The 6,319-nt window shown below is 39.6% G+C and overlaps 1 non-coding gene across 1 annotated transcript; it reads left to right on the forward strand.

Annotated features, from left to right (window-relative positions):
* The first annotated feature begins 3,306 nt into the window (after positions 1 to 3,306).
* On the forward strand, positions 3,307 to 3,380 carry trnai-aau (transfer RNA isoleucine (anticodon AAU)). Its single transcript has one exon. It is a non-coding gene; the product is annotated as a tRNA-Ile (tRNA).
* The last annotated feature ends 2,939 nt before the right edge of the window (positions 3,381 to 6,319 follow it).

Consider the following 6,319-nt stretch of genomic DNA (forward strand, 5'->3'; position numbering starts at 1 on the left):
GTGATGAAAGTTCTTCATGTTTATGCTTTGATAAGACTGTAGAAACTGTTTCCTTGGAAAGCAACAGAAACAAAGAAACAAGTCAATTAATTAGAATTACTTTTACTACATTAATACCACAATAATATTAAACTCTTCACCTAGTAATAAAAACATTAAATTCACTTCACGTCTAAGTGAGAATCTGAATTAAGGGAACATCAGAATAAAATACTTATAAATACAGCAGATATGAATAATTAAATAATTATAAATAACTTGATATAAATAAAGATATAAGAGATCTGACTTTCTCAACATCAGTCCTGCACCAAGCAAATCTAATCCAGTTCATGACTAATAATTAGCTCACAAGTGTAAATCTTTGGTGTGCTGGGAGTAAAAAAGGCTTCATAAAACACCACAATTATGAGCATGAAGCTATTTTAAACAGTCTATATATATTAACCTGATAATATTAAATAACATAATAAAATAAAAAGAACAACAAATGCAACATAAATGTAAAAGAAACCAACAAGAAAACCCTTTACCTTCCTGTTAGAATCCTGGCAGCCACTTTAACAAAGCTGGTGTCTCCAGCAGGTCGTTTCTAATGAAGAACGTGCAGAAGATCCTTCTTACCAAGTGACTCAGCTACAAGTCTAGAGTTTAGTCCTTAAATAGAGCTGAGGACAAAGACCCAAGACCAGTTAAAAACTCTGCATTGGTCAATCGTCAGCCAACCATTCACACCTTCTTGTGTGAAGTACTAGCTCATTATCTATGGAACGTGTGCAAATGATGTAGATGGAGCCACAAAGCATGATGGTTGAAGTCAAACTACACCTATTTATCTCAGCAGAAAAGTTATTTACATTTAATCCTAAACACAAACAAGGAATTGAAAGGCTATTCTGTAAAGTGAAATGACATGAACTTAGATAAAGCTTTTATGATAAGAATCTAAGTCATGTAAAATGCTGTATGTATATTTGTGTGAATTAGTTTCTACTGTATATGAGGAACAATAAGAAAACTAGAAGAGGAAACACCCACCTATAGATTTATCTGTATTTATGGTGTAGAAATATTTACTGTGCACTTGTGTGTGTGTGAACTCTTTGATTTACTACTGCGGTCAAGCCTCCACTTCAAAATGCTCAGTCAAATCAGCTCCCACGTTGTTTGTGAAGATGTGCGTATACTAAACATTACGGTAAAAGCGTCTGGCGGAACTATTTAGGATAGAATTTCAGGGTTTAAAATAAAAGGTTTGGTAACAACTGGACAATATGATTTTACTTTAAATTTAAAGTCAACTAAAACATAATCTAAGATCATTACTGTTTTAATTTAGATTGTTATTAAATGAAATAATCTTGATGACATGATTTACAAATACAAAACGCCACTGTTGCAAATGCATATGTGACTTTCAAATAAATGCACAGCTGTTTTCTAATACACTGCATTTCACAAACAAATAGAACACGTTTTACAAATACAAACGCTGTTCTGCAAATGCCGTTTGTGAATCACGTGACTGTTGGCACTGTTCTGGCGCCTTGTGTCATACCCCTTTTCCACCAACGCGGCACGGACCCCGTTCCGGTTCCTGAACTTGACTTTGAACCGATTCCGTGTTTTTCCACCAAAAAAAAGAAGTTCCAGACAGTGAACTAGCGGGCCAATCTGGCAATCTGGCAGAATACTTGGTTTTTTAGCCCGAACCGTGACGTCCGTCTGAGGGCGTGTCATGTTATACAGCATAGCGCGTTAGCAACAATGGCGTCCGCTGGAGTCTCGTATGGAGCTGCATTTTTATCTTTTAAACTTTACCTGATCACATTTTGAGCCAGTTTGCCGCTTATATTTTCAAAGCGCATTTAAAAAGATGAACTGTGTGATATGACGTGATAAAAGTGACCCGGACAGAATGAAAAACGCTTAATGTAAAAAATAAAGCGTGAAGCTTTTTCAACTCCCCGAGCTGCATAAACACCACACATGTAAATCCAGCTAAACACAGATACATGTGGTATTTTAGAGTAGATTTGATGTTTATTTCAAACAGATGGATGTTCATGTGGTGTAACTTTAGTGTTTAGCGTTGAGCTAATCGGCTATTTGAGCCGAGAGTCGCGGTGAAACCGAAGCGCAAAACGCTTCTCACGTTAACAAACTAAAAAAAAACAACAACTGAGACAAACACATCGCGTCTTCTTATCACCGATTGTTAGATCAATGCTTTTTACATAAAATCGAACATCGGTAACAGCAGCACAAATGCTCGCACATAATCTACACACTCCGCCATGATATTACTACTCTTAACTTTTGTTCAGTAACGCCCACCGATGATGACGTTGCTTGGTTTTCAAGAACTGGTGGGAACGTGCGTCGGTTCTCTACAGAACACCAAGGTTCAGAGAAACCTGAACAGAACCAGCCTGCACACCAGAGGGGCTCCAAACGTCAAGTTTTCACTCATTAAATCATGTATTTTGTGAACTTTGTGGAATAAATGTAGGATTTATACTTGTAGATTCTGGGTTTTAGGGAGTTCAGCTACTGTTAAAATTTTTCCCCAATTGAACTAAACCTGAATTGATGTTTTAATTGTTCATTAAGACTTCACTAGGAGTTATTACCATCAAGCAAATGTAAAGCATATTTCTATATGAAGAGCATCTGTTTTCAGATAATATACACTGAAGTTTAATTGTTTGATCATCAGGCATGGCTGTGCAATAAAAGGCTCTCGTCCATGGGTGGGCTCGAACCACCAACCTTTCGGTTAACAGCCGAACGCACTAACCGATTGCGCCACAGAGACATGAGCAGAGCCAACAGCACAGCTGTTTCATTGGACGGTACACACAAAAAATCTAATCTCTCTCTCTACAGGCTCACTGTGGAGGCAAATTGGTGGTTAAGTGGGCTGGTCTAAACTGCTGTAGGCTAAATGAGCAGAGATAAACTGATGAAGGCTGAATGAATGTACCACAATACAGTATAGTTTAGATAGTTCACACATATAAGAACCTACAAAACCTATTAGATGTGTATTAAGAAAGTCTGAACATAAGAAATGACTAGAAAGAGATGTCTGAAGTAGGACTGAGATCTCAGATAATTAAATAACATGAAACTGCTGCATTTCTGGTACAATAACAACCAAATTCAGTTTAGGAGCCGCTCATTTCTGCAGATCTTCACTGTAAGTGTGCAGAATCTCAAATGGTTTTTGTGCTGCCATGCAGCTGATTGAATGGAGTTAGTGTAGAATTATGTACAAAGATCTAAAGAGAGAATAGATGAACTGGCCGGTTAGCTCAGTTGGTTAGAGCGTGGTGCTAATAACGCCAAGGTCGTGGGTTCGATCCCCGTACTGGCCACACCCACTTTAATGATCTGTTCTGCTCAACAACAGTAAGGCTCTCCATCGTTTCTGTGTGGCAGCTCTATAACTGAAGGGCTGTCAGTGTAGAATCGGGTATGTGGGTATATGCCCTACCCTTGGAAGTCGGCCGGTTAGCTCAGTTGGTTAGAGCGTGGTGCAAATAACGCCAAGGTCGTGGGTTCGATCCCCGTATGGGCCACACCCCCTCTTGGACTTAAACTAACAAACAAGTGATCCTTCTCTAACTAGCAGGTCCTATTGACCTGGTCTTCAAATGTTGTCATTCTGGTAGGACAATAAAATCGATATACTACTTTTTATTCAATGTATTTAACTACATAGTGTTGTGCAACATTACATGTGTACTTAATACTTTTGTATTTGAATACTTGCAAATTTGAATACTTGCATACTTTAATACTTGCTTACTATAATACTTTGCATTAATATATATTGAGCTGCTGTAATAAATGATCTATCTATAGATTCATTTAATTTGATCTGTAATGCTAGTGATGGGCTATCCTAAACTATCTTTAGGAAGGTAGATATATCTAGCTTTGGGGTTGTTGAGGCTAAATATTCATGATTGTTGTAATGTTGCTACACAGTCACATTAGAAATCTCTTTTAAAACTAATGTTTGATATTGCAGGGTCTGATGAAGACACAAAAAATCGTATCCGGTGGAGAGTGACCAACCAGGCCCTCTTCACTGGAAAACAGAATGCAGCGGTTCGAGGGTTTGAGTAAGTGACTGTTTGTTTGACGTAACAAAATTTGTGTTACATCTTATGCATAATAATAATTACAAAGGGTGGTATAAAGACAAGTTTTAGTATTCAAGTTTTGCAAACTTTTTCAAAGCATTAGAAACTTTTAATGACTAAACCTTTTTTGAAGCAGTGTATGTTATATACATTAATAACTGTTATGTGCATTATATTGTAGAGTCTTTGTGTTGGAGAACCAAATGCAGGGGAAGGTGACTCCCACTTATGTGAAGAAGAAGTGGGAGAACCTCAAACAAAAATACAAAGTAAGCTTCGTTTGTTGGTAAGAATTTAAATAAAAATATCAGAAAAAAGATTTGTAATACAAGTTAAGGTCCTTGTACTGTGTTTATAAATCTTGTACGAACTTAAGTGTCCACCTACTGGGATAAGTACAGAGGGTGGTGAAGCAACAGCAGCATCCTGAAAATGGTATGCGGATATGGATGAAGCAATAGGTGGGAGCAGAGCCGTAGATAGAGAGAGTTGCGACACTCCTTGATCTCGCCGCTACGCGGTAACGTGGTTCATGTAACCCTCCAATAGTTCCAAACAAACCCGGCGCTGTCATGTTCTCATATGGGACAGGCAGCAGTAAATGAAATATTAAACGCTAAATAATACACATTTGTACAATTTCTGGGTATTTTCAACTGCGTTTACATTTACTGCATCTGCTTTAATGTCAATTTGGTATATAAAGTGGAAGATTGATGTTTAAAATGACTTGTTAATAGGTCGTTCTTGTGAACACACAGTACATTATATTAGCATACATTACATAATGCGATATCATTAAGTAGTAGAGACAATATAGGAGGCGCATGCGCGAGAGCAGCGTGCAGCCCGTTACAGTTGCTCATTGTTTACAGTCGCTATTACTTTATTATCTCTATTTATACCTAATTTAAGTTTTTATACTTTTAGTTAGTAACTTTGTGAAGCTGTGCCCTCTCGAATCATGCTACTAGAGAGAGTTTTGGTTTATTTTTTCGTTGTGAAAATACTTTTTTCACTAACTGCGGCGCAGAAGCATGTCCGTTTCGCATACAGCCGCGAACAGCTGATCGCGATGAAGCCGGCCGGCATAGCGGACATTACAACAAACATTCCGGCAGAATTATGGAGACGAACACACAGGGGATGCAGAGGAGGAATGAACCAACGCACAGCTAAAGCGAGAGCGAGACGACGGCGAATTATGGAGAAAAAAGCATATAAACCGCGCGTCCCCTCCGTTGTTATGGGCAACGTGAGATCACTCGTGAATAAAATGGATGAACTTACAGCACTAACCAGGAGTCAACGGGAGTACCGGGAATGTAGTTTAATGTGCTTTACGGAGACATGGCTACACCAGGACATTTCGGATAACATCGTTTACATCGATGGTTTTCAAACTGTTCGTGCTGACCGGTGCAGCGCGGCGAGCGAGAAAAGAAAAGGTGGGGGTCTCGCCGTCCTTATTAATAACCGCTGGTGTCACCCTGGTCATATAACCATCAAGGAACAAATCTGTTGCCCCGATTTTGAACTGCTTGCTGTAGGACTCAGACCATATTATTTACCGAGGGAGTTCTCGCACGTCATAATGGTGGCTGTTTATATTCCCCCCTCGGCAAACCCGACATCAGCCTGTGACGCTATACATTCATCTATAGCACGTCTCCAAACCCAACACCCGAATGCCTTCATAGCCATTTCAGGTGACTTTAACCACGTCACTATGACGAAGGCACTACCACACTTTACTCAGTATGTGGACTGTTCCACCAGAGAGGAGCGAACACTGGATCTGCTGTACTGCAATGTTAAAGATGCATACAGCTGCTCCCCCCTCCCCCCTCTGGGTAGATCTGACCACAACCTGGTACATCTCAGCCCCTGTTATGTGCCCATTGTTAAGAGCCGACCTGTGACCACACGAACAGTGAGGAGATGGTCAGAGGGGACTCATGAGGTACTGCAGGACTGTTTTGAGACCACAGACTGGCAGGCACTCTGTGAGTCGCACGGAGAGGACATCGACGGGCTCAATGAGTGCATAACAGACTACATAAATTTCTGTGTGGACTCCATTGTCCCAACCAGGACTGTAAAGTGTTACCCAAACAACAAACCATGGGTAACGAAAGACATTAAATCCCTCCTTAACGACAAGA

The sequence above is a fragment of the Trichomycterus rosablanca genome, chromosome 14 (genome assembly GCF_030014385.1).
Source record: "Trichomycterus rosablanca isolate fTriRos1 chromosome 14, fTriRos1.hap1, whole genome shotgun sequence".
NCBI classification, from domain to species: Eukaryota; Metazoa; Chordata; class Actinopteri; order Siluriformes; family Trichomycteridae; genus Trichomycterus; species Trichomycterus rosablanca.